Below are 13,974 nucleotides of genomic sequence, written 5' to 3'. Positions count from 1 at the left end.
AGCATTAACTCTAATACTCACAAAAACCCTATGAATTAAGAAATATTTTTTATCCCCAATTTACAGATGAGGAAACTGAGGCTTAGGAACACCAAGCGACCGGCTCACGGTGGCCTGGCCCCAGGGACCAGGCTAGGACCCACTAGACCCCAGAAGCCCGGGCAGATGCTAACGGTGGTGTCATCGGCGCTCGTGCCACGCTCAGGATTAGGTCGTCGGGGTGATGCCAGTCACTCCTCTGGGCAAAGGAAATGCCACGAGTCACTGGGAAAGAAGCCACTTCCTGTCCCTGCAGAACGAAAACAGCCCCGTCAAGGTCCTCGCCATCCCTGGGTCCAGCCTCTAAGCTAAATGACTTATCCTTGAACTGACAGATGACGAGTTAGTCACCTCGGCTCTGCGCCTCTCCCTGTTCCTGTAAGCAGCCTAGTCTCGTGGGTGGTTAGGGCACAACCTCAGAGCATCGCCAGGCACGGTGTACAAGGCTGGAGCTGTCGCCTCCCAGCTCCCAACAGGCAGAGCACCTGCCCAGCCGCTGTGTTGCTCATGGCAGCTTCAGCTGCTCCTCCTTGGAGCTGCCATCAGCGCGAAAGGTGCTAGCTCACCTGGGGGACTGTCCCCCCACCATGGGACCGCTCACAGCCAGTAACCAACTGAGCAGCTCAGGGTGTGAAGGGACAGCCCCTCTGCCTCCAGGTGACACTGTGGTGCCATGGGTGGCTCCGAGGTTCCAGCGGGATAGGGAGGAAGGTGGACCACAGCTAAGACAACCTCGGCTTAAACCCCTCCCTGTCCTGTCCGGCTGCCCTGCCCCACCTCGCCCGGCTAAATCCCGGGCATCCAAATCTACCTCCCTACTTCTGCTTCTAGAGACCCACTATGTGCCAAAGCAGCAGGTCCTTGAACTTGAGGAGAAAGAAACTGGAGGAAACTGGAGTTACATAAACCCACACACAATGAGATAAGAATTGTAACAACACCTGCCTTCCTTTTTACCGCCTTTCTTCTATTACAGTACTTACATGTGCCGAGTCCTACGCTGAACGCTACTCAGGCATGGTTCTATTTGATTCAGAGAGCAGACTCACATGGTGGGCACTCCAGTACTCCTCTTTCAGAGTCAAGAAAAGTGATGTTCAGAAGGGTTAATTAACTGGTCTGGGGTCACACAGCCAGCTCAGACCTCTCAGACTCTCCCAGGCTTCCTGGGCTCTGTTTATATAAATAAAGTTTTATTGAAACACAGCCATGCACATTATTTACATATTGTCTGTGACTGCCTCCAACCTACCAAGGCAGAGTTCAGCAGTTGACACAGACCAACACGCCCCAGAATATTTACAATCGGTCTCTTTGTGGAAAATTTGCCAACCCTTACTCTACATGATGTCGGTGTTGTTGGTTAGCCTCAGATACAATGTGAATTCCCTTCCCTTCAAATCAAGGTCCCCCCTACAGTGTGGTTTAGAGCAGACACTTTCTCACCCCAGGGCAGGGAGAAGCTGACCCACTCTATTAAGTTCTCATGCAACACTCACTGAAGAACAAAATCACATCATCTGTTTGGCTTGCATTTCTCCTCCTGTTTCACCTACTAACTCTTGGGAAGGAATTCTATCATTTCCTCCATAGATTAAGCCTGCAGACACCCACAAGGAAGTTTCCTCTTGAGATCTCACTCTGGAATTCTCACTGTTCAAATATATCCCATACCTTTTGAACCACTCCCAGCTCCCCAAGAAGGTCCTCTTCTAGCCTTTTAGTTACTGAATTTCAATTCTTGGAAATGGTGATCACCTCCTTCCAGGGTTTTCTGCCACACAGCTCTCAGACTCTGAGCTCTTTCCATCTTTTCCCAGAAGTCAGTCGCTTCTTAATTATGTTGTGCTGCCCAGTCTTTGAACTGTAACCAACTGGCCCACATGCTGGGATGATCAAAATACAACCAGTGCCCGGAACTGACTGAGAGGAAACAAACCTAATTCACTCAGGTTCAAATGGGAAGTTGCACTTGAACCCAGCATACTGCTTCCCTCTCTCTGAAGGCCTTTTCCAGTCACCAGAATTTTCTAGTTTTGCTGTTGGGAGCTTGAATTAGCTTTGTTATTTAACACCTAAGACTTCTAACATTTTTTACTTAAAATTTTTTTTTAATTTAGAGTATGATTGCTTTCCACTGTTGTGTTGGTTTCTGCTGTACAACAGTGTGAGTCAGCTCTGTGGACACGTCTGTCCCCTCCTCTCGAGCCTCCCTCCCACCCCCCACCCCACCCCTCTAGGTCGACGCGGAGCGCTGAGCTGAGCTCCCTGTGCTGCACAGCCGCCTTCTGCTAGCGTCTGTGTCACACACGTGGTGTATATGTCGATGCTAGTCTCTCGGTCTGTGCCCCCGCCCCGTGTCCACAAATGCCTATGCCTGCATCTCTATTCCCGCCCTGCAAATAGGCTCATCAATACCATTTTTCTAGATGCCATATGCATGCACTAATGCACAATATTTGTTTTTCTCGTCCTGAGTTAGTTCACTCTGTAAGCTCCTATGCAAAGTAAATTGTGGGACAAGCTTTCTACAAAGCAATTTCATCATGTACATCAGGGATATTTTAAGTTTATACCCTTCAACTCAATCACCTCCCTTCTAGAATCCATCCCAAGCCTCAGAATCTAATGAAATAATCACAGATGACACCAATGACGTAGACGTAGAGATACTCATCATGGTGCTATTTTAAATAATAGGAACAATGAAAACACCAATTTTAATATAAAGGAATGGCCAAAAAAATCAATTTCACATCTTTGTGAAGGAACATTTTACAGGCATGAAGATCATATGTTTAAAGAAGTTTTGATAATATTGTAACATGTTCATGAAATAGTAAGTTAAAAACGACACACTGAGGACTTCCCTGGAAGCCCAGCAGCTACAACTCCGCACTATTACTACAGAGGATGAAGGTTTGATCCCTGGCCAGGGAGCTAAGATCCTACAAGTGGCCCAGAGTGGCCAAAAAACAAAAAACCTATGTATTGTAGAGGGGCTTCCCTGGTGTCTTAGCAGTAAAGAACCTGCCTGCCAAGGCAGCAGATGCAGGTTCCATCCTTGGGCTGAGAAGATCCCCAGGAGAAGCAAATGCCCACCCACTCCAGCATTCTTGCCTGGGAAATCCCATGGACAGAGGAGCCTGGCGGGCTGCAGTCCAGTGTCTCAAAGAGTCAGACCAACTTACCAATTAAACAACAACAGCATATAGTGAAGAATACCAAATCTGTAAAACACGCACACTCGTCTGGGCCGTATGTATATACTTTGCAAACACACAGTAAACAGAGGAGTGTTTTTGCTGTTTTGTTTGTCGTGTAGGCCCAGAACCTAGATGAGGCCTCTCAGGCACGGCACCTCCGACACTCGGGCTGGCCCGTCCTCTGTCGCGGGGCCACCTGTGCATTGGAGGGTGGCCAGTAGATGAGGCCTCTCAGGCGCGGCACCTCTGACACTCGGGCTGGCCCGTCCTCTGTCGCGGGGCCACCCTGTGCGTGGTGGGGTCAGTAGCACCTTGGCCTCTACCCTCTAGGGGTCAGTGTTGCCCCTCCACCCACGCAGCTGCAATAACCAACAAGCCTCCAAATGCTGTCGAATGTCCTTTGCAGACAAAAATCAGCCCCGGTGGAGAACCACTGGACATATCAAGTAACACTGACAGGACTTCCCTGATGGCGCAGGGGATAAGACTCCGCCGGCCAGTGCAGGGAACATGAGTTCGATCCTGGTTCGGGAAGAGTCCACATGCCACGGAGCAACGAAGCCCATGCACCACAGTTACTGAGCTCAGCCCTGGAGCTGGAGAGCCACAGCTACTGGGCCCATGCACCGCACCTGCTGAAGCTCACACACCGCGAGCCTGTGCTCCGCAACGAGAGAAGCCACGCAGTGAAAAGGCCACGCAAGGAGACCAAGCATAGCCCCTGCTCGCTGCAGCTAGAGACCGCCTGAGCAAAGCGGTGAAGACCTGGTGCAGTTGAAATAAAGAAGTAAAAATTATATAAAAATAATAATAATGCTGTTTAATAATTGGATGAATTAGAAAAGATGCGTAGAAATGTCAGTAGTGACCTCTTATCAATATGATTATTTCATTTTAATCCATCATTATGTTTTCCCAAATTTTCCACCATACCAGGTCCTACTCATAACCCCTCAATCACAATTCCAAAATCCAAAACCCACAAAACTTGTTTGACAGCAAATCTGGATTCCTCTGAATTTACCTGAGGGCTTTCATGAACCCAGGTGGCATGAATATTCATACATTTCTTCAAAGAAGTGTTCATGTGTTATTTCATATTCAGTGTAAACAAAACATATCTAAAAATCTGGAAAGACCTGGTGTACACAGCACACCCAGCTCCCAGGTGTGGGGCTGTATTACTTCTACAATCAGCAAAACAAACAAACGAAAGCATGAAAAGCATCGTGATACTCATCGACTCAACAGAGTAGAGCAAATTGAAGAGGAATTATTATGTAAACACTCAGCCAAAAACTTCTCTCCAAAAAGCGAATTCAGTCCATTTCAGTTGCTCAGTCGTGTCCGACTCTTTGCAACCCCATGAACCACAGCACGCCGGGCCTCCCTGTCCATCACCAACTCCCGGAGTTCACTCAGACTCACATCCATCGAGTTGGTGATGCCATCCAGCCATCTCATCCTCTGTCCTCCCCTTCTCCTCCTGCCCCCAATCCCTCCCACCATCAGAGTCTTTTCCAATGAGTCAGCTCTTCGCATGAGGTGGCCAAAGTACTGGAGCTTCAGCTTTAGCATCATTCCTTCCAAAGAAATCCCAGGGCTGATCTTCAGAATGGACTGGTTGGATCTCCTTGCAGTCCAAGGGACTCTCAAGAGTCTTCTCCAACACCACAGTTCAAAAGCATCAGTTCTTCAGCACTCAGCCTTCTTCACAGTCCAACTCTCACATCCATACATGACCACAGGAAAAACCATAGCCTTGACTAGACGAACCTTTGTTGGCAAAGTAATGTCCCTGCTTTTGAATATGCTATCTAGGTTGGTCATAACTTTCCTTCCAAGGAGTAAGCGTCTTTTAATTTCATGGCTGCAATCATCATCTGCAGTGATTTTGGAGCCCCCGAAGATAAAGTCTGACACTGTTTCCACTGTTTCCGCATCAATTTCCCATGAAGTGGTGGGCGTTGTAGTCAGCCTCCTGTACAGGTGAGGAGACACGCACGCCCGAAGCTGGAAATGCTGGTGCGCGTGAGGATGTGGTCTGTGTGATCGGCTCCTCTCTGAGCCCTCTCTTGATTCTGAGACACAGCACAGCGCCGGGCAGGGTCAGCCTCTTCCTAGTATGAAATTAATCTCTTAAAAGACCAAAGTCATCAGAATTCTACCTTTAAAAGGACATTAAGCAAGGTGGGGCTTAGCAGCAGCTAGATAAGATCCGCGGCTGACTGATAGATGTTCAGCTGCCACGCAGAAACCATCACGGGCGGTGACATAACACTCTGCCGTCTGTAGGATGCACTGATGAAATCGTGGGGACAGAGGTTCTGGAGAAAGAGTGCTTGGGTTCCAACCGGCTTCATCATCGGCTACTTGCAAGTCCATTAAAGGTTCTGTGGCTGCACAGAACCTCATTTGTAAATGTCCTCATTTGTAAATGCGAACCACACGCGGACCTCCGTCACAGGTCCACTGTGAGGATGGGAGTGCTCACACAGGGAGAGTGTTGAGAAAGGGGTCCCGTGCTAAGGGCCCAGAGAGTCTCTGTCCTCGCCCCCCAGGGCATCCTCCTAAGTGCTGGCTGATCCGATTGCTCTCTGCCCCGGTGAGCCAGTGCAGAGAGGCATGAGAATCCAGAGTCTGTATGCGGACGGGCTTGGTGGCACGTTCCTGCACATCCAGCCTCGCGCTGTGTGACAGGGCAAAGCCGCTTTCGTTCTCTGCCTCTCGGCTTCCTCATAGATCAATCTCAGTAACAACCATCGTTGTGGAGTCGTTGAGAGACACGAACGGGCTGTGGGGTGAGCCCCGCTCAGCTCAGTCATTTCTCAGTAGCGGTGGCTGTGTCTATTGACATCCTGTCCTACTGATAAGAAACCGGGAAGCAGAAAGTTCAGGAAACAAACCCCTAAAGATGCAGGATCCTCCTCAGTCCTTTCCATAAGCACGAGACCTCCCCGGGGTGTCACACTGACTGCTGCTGGGATACAGATGACGGGGATACACAGTCATGCGCTGCGTTTCCCAGTCGTGGGGTTATTCTCTTGGTTTCTGCCTGTGCCAGCGAATCAGTCTCCCATTTACTAAGGTGGCAAAGTTTCCTTCTATGAATGTAACTGTTGGCTTTTGTTTGTTGTTTAGTAGCTGTGTCCAACTCTTTGTGACCCCAAGGACTGTAGCCCACCAGGCTGCTTTGTCCATGGGATTTCCCAGGCAAAAATACTGGAGTGGGTCACCATTTCATTCTCCAGTGGATCTTCCTGGACCAGGGATGAAACCTGCGTCTCCTGCACTGGCAGGCGAATTCTTTACCACTGGGCCACCAGGGAAGCCCATAAACGTAGGTAAGTAGTCAGAAATACTATGTATTAATATCATTTTCTTGATATTAATATTAGCAATGTAATAGTAAGTAGTAGATTTAAAGAAAAAGATTAAGTGAATATTAGACAAGGCAGAGACAGATATGGCGAAAAATCATGACGTTTGTGTGTGAATGGCTGTGTGTGAGAGGCTGTGGTTGACCACATCTGGTGATTAAAATAGCCCAGCAGGATGGTCAAAGGGCCTCCAGAGGGCTGCAGGCAACGACAGCCTGTGTGATTCACCCCACACTCCACATTCCTTCTCACTGAATCCCTCCTTTCTCTGAGAACACGTCGACCTTGAGAACATCAAATTCTTGACAGACTTCCTAACCACAAATTAGAACCATGTTATCAACTGTCTTGGTCTCCCATTTTAAGTCCTGCCTAATTTCCCATTTTATGTCATTAGCTGGTGTGTGTGTGTTAGAGAGCGGATCCATGTGAACACAGGTCATACTTTCTTCCTTACATTACCTACTTCAGTAGTAGACACACGGGTGACTTAACCATGAGTTATGTGGATGCACGGCTGTTCCTAATTCCCCCAATAACTTGATGAGGTAGAAATAATTACATGCCAGTTTTTATAACTGGGGAAGAATTTGAGGCTTAAAGAGGTGCTGTGGGCCCAAGGTAAAGCAGCTAGAACCAGAAGTTGAGCCTGAGTGGTCGTCTGAACTTGGAACCTAGATCCTAAGTGTTATAGAACATTGAATACACTTTAAAAGTTGCCTCGGACGGATGGATGAAAGGAAGGAACAGGAGAGGCATAAAGAGGCAACAGGACTATCTTGGAATAACCCTGAATCCATGTCATGGGTTCTACTACATACGTGCTAAGCACCCAGCAGACATTACGTTTAATCCTCATATAACATGTCTGCTCAGATAAAGGGTAACATGGAGACGCCATAGAGGTTTGCTATTAAGACATCTGCTGCTGAGACCAAAGACCCTGAAGTCAGACAAACTGGGGGCCAATCCTGGATCGGCCCCTTAAAAGCTAAGCAAACTTGGGCTGGCTGTTTCTCCTGCCTGGGCCTCAGTTTCCCCACCCGTGATGGGGTGATGATAGCGACACGTGTCTAGTCACTCAGTCGTGTCTGACTCTTCGCGACCCCATGGACTGCAGCCCACCAGGCCTCTCTGTCAAGATTCTCCAGGCAAGAGTACTGGAGTGGGCTGCCATGCCCTCCTCCAGGGGTCTTTTGAACCCAGGGCTCCCACACTGCAGGCAGGTTCTTTATGACTGAGCCACCAGGGAAGCCCATCCGCTCCACAGGGGTCCTGGGAGCAGCAGATGACACCGTGTGTCCCGGGGGCCCGTTTTTGCATCTTGTTCCAGGGTGTGTTCCTTGTCATGGTTTCCTCTGTTGGAGTGATCATACTTGCAAACCTCAGAACTGAGCTATCAACCCAGGTCCATTTGAAGAGCGTGAGGAAGTTGGGAGTTGAAGTCGAACTTGAATGGAGGGAGTGTATTAATAGTTGGCAGACTGATGGCACCCCAGAAAGGGGCATATCCTAACCCCCCAGAACTTGGAAATACGTCACCTTCACTGGCAACAGGGAATAGAGTTTGCAGCTGGAGCCACGCTTGCTCCTCAGTAGACTACGGTAGGGAGTCGGCCTACAGGGAAGGCAGCGGGGAAGTCTGAATTTTCCAGGTGGTGCCGGTGTAATCACACAGCCCTGGAAAGTGTTAAAAGCGGGAGAGCACGGCCCTACAAAGCAAGTCAAGACGGGATCCATGTTTCCGGCTTTGAAGATGCAGGAAGGCTCCAGGGAGAGGCCGGAGTCCGATTCTCCCCTGGGGCTTCCAGAAGGGGCGCGCCCCACCCACACTTTGATCATTAGCCCAAAGAGGGCTAGGTTGGACATCTGACCTCCAGAACTGTAAGATAAGTGTATACTTTTTAAAGTGGTTTTTTTTTTTTTTTTTTTTTGATGTGGGTCATTTTTTAAAGTCTTAATTGAACTTGTAACAGTGTTGTTTTGTTTTCTACATTTTGGTTTCTCGGCCACAAGGCACATGGGATCCTAGCTCACCAAGCAGGCGTTGAACCCACAACCCCTGCGCTGGAAGGGGAAGGCTACCTACAGGAGCGCCAGGGAGGCCCCAGGCTCATACTGTTCTAAGGTTCGTGCTGGAGGTGCTGCTGTGACAGCAGCCCTGGGAAACGCATCCAGAAGGAAAGATCCGACTCTGGCCTCAGCTTTACAGGAATCGAGAAGTCTGGGCAGTTCGTCTCAGGGAGGCAGCTTGGTTTCACTCGCCATCTAAAAATAAAAGCAGAGACAGCCACTGATTGTGCGTCTCCCGGGGGAGAACCCCAGGGCTCACCCGGGGGTCTATGCAGACTAATGGGGGAGGTGGGCTTCCGGCTTGTCAGCCAGAGGAGGGGCACCCCGGGATGTGGGCGGGGTGGGGGGTGGGCAGCCACCAGCAGTTTCCACCTGGGAGCAGGTGGAAGGCGTTTCTAGCTGAGTGGAGGAAACTGTCTTGTTTTGGGTTTTTTTTTTTTTTTTTGCAAGACCAGGAAATAGGCTTTCTAGTGTCCGAACTCCGGAGAAGGCAATGGCACCCCACTCCAGTACTCTTGCCTGGAAAATCCCATGGACGGAGGAGCCTGGTGGGCTGCAGTTCATGGGGTCGCTGGGGGTCGGACACGACTGAGCGACTTCACTTTCACTTTTCACTTTCATGCATTGGAGAAGGAAATGGCAACCCACTCCAGTGTTCTTGCCTGGAGAATCCCGGGGACGGGGAGCCTGGTGGGCTGCCGTCTATGGGGTCGCACAGAGTTGTACATGACTGAAGCGACTTAGCAGCAGCAGCAGCAGCAGTGTCCGAGCTCCGGGGCTCACGGAGGAGGAGTGATCACGTAATTTTCCTTCACGCCAGAGCTTTGGTTAGAACAGGAAATGAGTTGCCCGGCCATTGGCAGCTGACAGACATCAGGGCACCGTGGCTTCCCCTGTTCCTTTGCAAACCTGACCAGCTTAACTGCGGGCAGGAGAGGCTGGCCCTCAGAGACTGGCCCACCTGTAACGGGAGATGGTCTGTTTGAAGTTCAGTTGTTCCCTCTCATTGTCCGAGTGCCTGTAAGATCTGCACACGGAGCACAGATCTTAACTGTTCTGAGTTTTGACAATGATATACACCGCTGGGTGTATATAACTAACATCCACCCAAAACAAGTCACAGACTGTATTCATTGCCTCCTGTCCTTTTCTGGGCAACACCAACTACCACCCCCACCCCCCAAGAGGCAACTGCTGATCCGCTTTGGTTGCCATAAATTAGATTAGTTTTTCTTGACTTTCACATAAACAGCAGCATACACCGTGGGTCTGTCTTTTCACTTTGCATATTGGGAGATTCATCTGTGTCATTCCGTGATCAGTAGTTGTTTTCATTTTAATACTGAGTAGGTACATCCAGTGAATGCACCTTAGTTCTAAAAACCTGTTCTGTTGTTCATGCCATTTGGGTTGTTTCCGGTTTGTGGCTGTGATGAATACAAGTGTTGTAGACTTCCACGTATAAGTCCGCCATGTGGACACTTGTTTTTATTTCTCTCGCGTAGTTCCGAGGAGCAGAATCGCAAGAACCTGCCCGACAGCTCTCCAGAACTGCTGCACTTCTGTCAGGAATTAAACAAGAGAACCAAAGCAAATGTTTGAGGCGCTGCTCCTTCACCAACACTGACTGTTCTTTGTAAAGGGTTTGTTTTCTTCTTCTTTTTTGCTTTTCTAATATGTGTGAATTGATTGTATCTCATTGTGGGTTTAAATTGCATTTCCCTGATGACTAATGGTAAGTACTTTTTCAGGGGCTGATTGGCCACGCTTATATCTTTTTCTAAGATCTTCAAATAATTAAGTGTATTTGGATTTAGGCAAAAATAGGCATGAAAACTAGAGTTAAGTCCTATAGGAGGTTAAAGTCCATAAACATCAGTATGAATTTATTCATGAATTTTGCACTTTTTTTGTACTCACTTTTGCACACGTGCAGAGTGCTGAGCACATTACAAGTCAGACCACGAGGATGCTAAATTCCGAAACATCTCTTTTAACTCCAAAAATTACTAAATTCCTAAACATTTATTTCAACTTCAAAAACTGTCTCAGCTGATTTTCCAGGGATAAAATGTGTCTCATTCTTTAGTTTTTACATTTCCTCCAAGTGTTGTCAAGTGTACCTTAGTATATGGAACTTCACAGACTCACAAAAGTTATGGGGGGGGGGTCATCATTTATTTTACAAAAAATATGCTGACAAAGAAGCCTGCCTAGACCTTTTGTGAAGTGTCTGAGGTTTTCTGCTCATTTAATATGTACGTTTGTCTTGTATCAGTTGTAGGAATTCTTTGTGTATTCTAGGTGAAAGTTCTTTATCCCATACAGGTAGAAACATTTTCTCCCCGTCTGTAGCTTGTCTATTTTCTTCCTAGAATCTTTGGACAAGCAGAAACGTTTTATTGTTCAATTTATTTTATGATTCTGTGTCCAAAGAAATCTTTGCCTAACCCAAGTTACAAAGAAGCTTTTCTAATCTTCTAGAAGATTTCTAGTCCTAGCATTTACATTTAGTTCTGATTCATCTCAAATTTATTTTTGTGTCTGCAGTTAGTGTGAAAGATGAAATCAACAAATTCCATGGCCAGTGCTGTGGAGACATCAGGGTGACGGTTCTAAGTTCAGAGTCTAGGGCCGCATTCAGCAAATCCTTTTCTTTATACAGAAACAAGCCAGATAGTGAATATTTTTGGCTTTACAGGCCGCATGGTCCCCGTTGCAATTTCTCAACGCTGCCTTTGTAGTGCAAAAGCAGCTATAAACAACATGTCAACACAAGGGCACAGCTGTGTTCCAATGCAACTTTATGGGCAATTGATAATGAAATTTGAATATCATATAATTCTTACATTTCATGAAATATTATTTTATTTTTTAACCAGTTAGAAAATTTTTTAAATCATTTTTAGCTTATGGACTATCCACAAACAGCAGCAGGATTTGACCTGCAGCCTCTGGCCGCAGCTGGCCAAGCCCTGGGCGACCGGCAGGGCAGATGTTCAGCACAGAGGAGGACATGCTGTGACAGCAGCGAGAGAGCGGAGAGCTGCGTGCTGCGGGCGGGGGCGTAACAGACCCGGGTAATCTACTTCGGACAAGATCAAAAGGAATTATAACTAAACCACAATGAGATACCACTTCACACCCAGTAGGATGGCTATTACTTTGTTTTTTTTAAGTGTTGGTGAAGATGTGGAAAAATTAGAACGTTGGTGCCTTGCTGGTGGGAATGTAAAATGGTGCAGCCCGTGTGGAAAGTCCGTAAAAGTTAAATAGAATTACCATATGATTCAGCAATTCCCCTCCCAGGTAAATACCCAAAGAATGGGAAGCAGAGACTCAGATCCCTGTCCACCAGCGCCCACAGCAACACTGCTCACAGTGACCGAGAGCCGGAAACGACTCGCGTTCATAACAGCTGAGTGAGTACAGAGGAACAGACTGCAATGGAATATTATTCAGCTATAAAGACAGGGAGGTTCTACTACGTGCTGCAACGTGGATGAAACTCGAAAGCATTATGCTAAGTGAAATAAGCCAGACACGAAAGAACAGACGTTGCACGATGCCACTAACCTGAAGTGATACAGAACAGGTGGATTCAGAGAGAAGGAAGGTGTAGGTGAGATCACCAGGAGCTGGGAGGAAGCGGGAGTCATTTATATTAGTACAGAGTTCCTACTTGCGATGATAAAAGAGCTTCAAAAATTGTCAGTGGTGATGGCTGTATAACATCCATCGGTGAAAATACACCGAATGCCCCTGGATTGTACACTAGCATTGTTAAATGGTAAATTCTGTCATCTTGTATTGTGGCAAAATACTCATAGGTTGAAAAGTTAAAGGAATTGTGACTAAAAGTCTTACTACAGTGCCCTGTACTAAGCGTTCGGTTCAGTCCAGTCGCTCGGTCCTGTCTGACTCTTTTGCAACAGCATGGACTATGGCCGACCTCTGTCCATAGGATTTTCCAGGCAAGAATACTGGAGTGAGTTGCCATTTCCTTCTCCAGGGGATCTTCCTGACCCAGGGATCAAACCTAATAGTGTCACATATTAATTCATTTGATCTCAACACTATGTGGTAGGTAGGTGTTGCTATTATTATTAAACCCATTTTATTGGACAGGGAGGCCTGGCGTGCTGCAGTTGGTGGGGTCACAAAAAGTCGGACACGACTGAGCAACTGAGCTGAACTGAAGTGATAGGTGAGGAAACTGAGGCGTTAGTCTCAACAAAAAGCCGCACCTCTAGTGACTCTCAGAACCAGGGTTCAAACCCCAGCAGCCCGCCTCTAGGTTTGTGCTTTCAGCTACCGCACTCCACTGCCTCTAAAAGCAGTGATTCTCTGGGTTTTGGCTGAACTCGTTTCCTGGGATGCATTTAAAAGTCCCCGTGGCCAGGGAGCCCCTGTTTGAATCAACCTGTGGAGGCTGGACCAGGCATCACGAACTGTACAAGCACCGCAGGCCCTGCCAATGTGTAGCCAAGGTGAAGATAACTGAGATGGCATTACAGCCTTGACCTCAGACAGGAGCAGGGCTCAGGCAGGCGGGGCAGGGGAGAAGATTTCACCCCAGGCCATCTGCTGTCTGAGTCGTGGGTCTTTATCAAACCACTCTGGTCTTTTTCCTATGTGAGGATGATGACATGAGTCCTCAACAGGAAAAAGCATACCTCGTGTTTACTGAGCAACAGTGCCCCAAGCATGACCCTACAGGCTTCTCATACTTTGTCTCCATTCACCTTCACAGTGATCTTAGCATGTAAATGCCACACCCCCATTTCACAGATGAGGCAACTGAGGCCTGAAGGGAGTGAGCTGCTTGCCCAGGGCCGCACTGTTACTGAGAGGCAACATGCGGCTGGCCAAGCTCAGCCCGCAGCCTGCCTGCCCAGCGAAGTCGGTCAAGGGCGTCCCAGCAGGAACAGTGAGAAGGAGCGTGGCTGGTTTTGTCTTGTCTTCTGTATGCATCCGCCTATGGCAAGGCGTCTTGTCTGAGTCAGGACGTGGGTGCTCCGTGGCTCAGCGCTGCGCCAAGGAGGTTTGTCGGTCAATCTGAATAATCTCACTCTGGGGTGGAGAGCAGGCCTGACGCTGGGAGAACTGTCTTGGGGAAGTTCAATGTACGAACAGCATCAGCTGGACTCTGACAAGTAGATGCACAAGGCCCCTGGTCCGGGGACAAGGTGGCAGAGAGCGTGTGTATGTTCCTAGGTCTCGATCACGTTGACTGTGTCCACAACATAGAGCCAGCCTGGCTAGGGAAATGGGCT

General features: G+C 48.2%; 1 long non-coding RNA gene across 6 annotated transcripts in view; it reads left to right on the top strand.

The window, feature by feature from the left end:
* Positions 1 to 6,035: 6,035 nt before the first annotated feature.
* The window catches only part of LOC104973929 (uncharacterized), a 45,199-nt gene continuing 37,260 nt past the window's right edge, over positions 6,036 to 13,974 (top strand). For 3 of the 6 annotated variants that reach the window (XR_009497069.1, XR_009497068.1, XR_009497067.1), the window contains exons 1-2: positions 6,036 to 8,753; positions 10,204 to 10,341. This is a non-coding gene — a long non-coding RNA (uncharacterized lncRNA). Of the gene's footprint in view, positions 8,754 to 10,203; positions 10,342 to 12,007; positions 12,121 to 13,974 lie in introns of all 6 variants that reach the window. The other 3 variants (XR_009497065.1, XR_009497066.1, XR_009497064.1) reach the window with 3 other exon arrangements.

Source organism: Bos taurus, chromosome 13 (assembly GCF_002263795.3).
Source record: "Bos taurus isolate L1 Dominette 01449 registration number 42190680 breed Hereford chromosome 13, ARS-UCD2.0, whole genome shotgun sequence".
Classification (NCBI taxonomy): Eukaryota; Metazoa; Chordata; class Mammalia; order Artiodactyla; family Bovidae; genus Bos; species Bos taurus.
The sequence above is the reverse complement of the archived record's forward strand: the minus strand, read 5'-3'. Positions and strand labels throughout refer to the sequence as shown.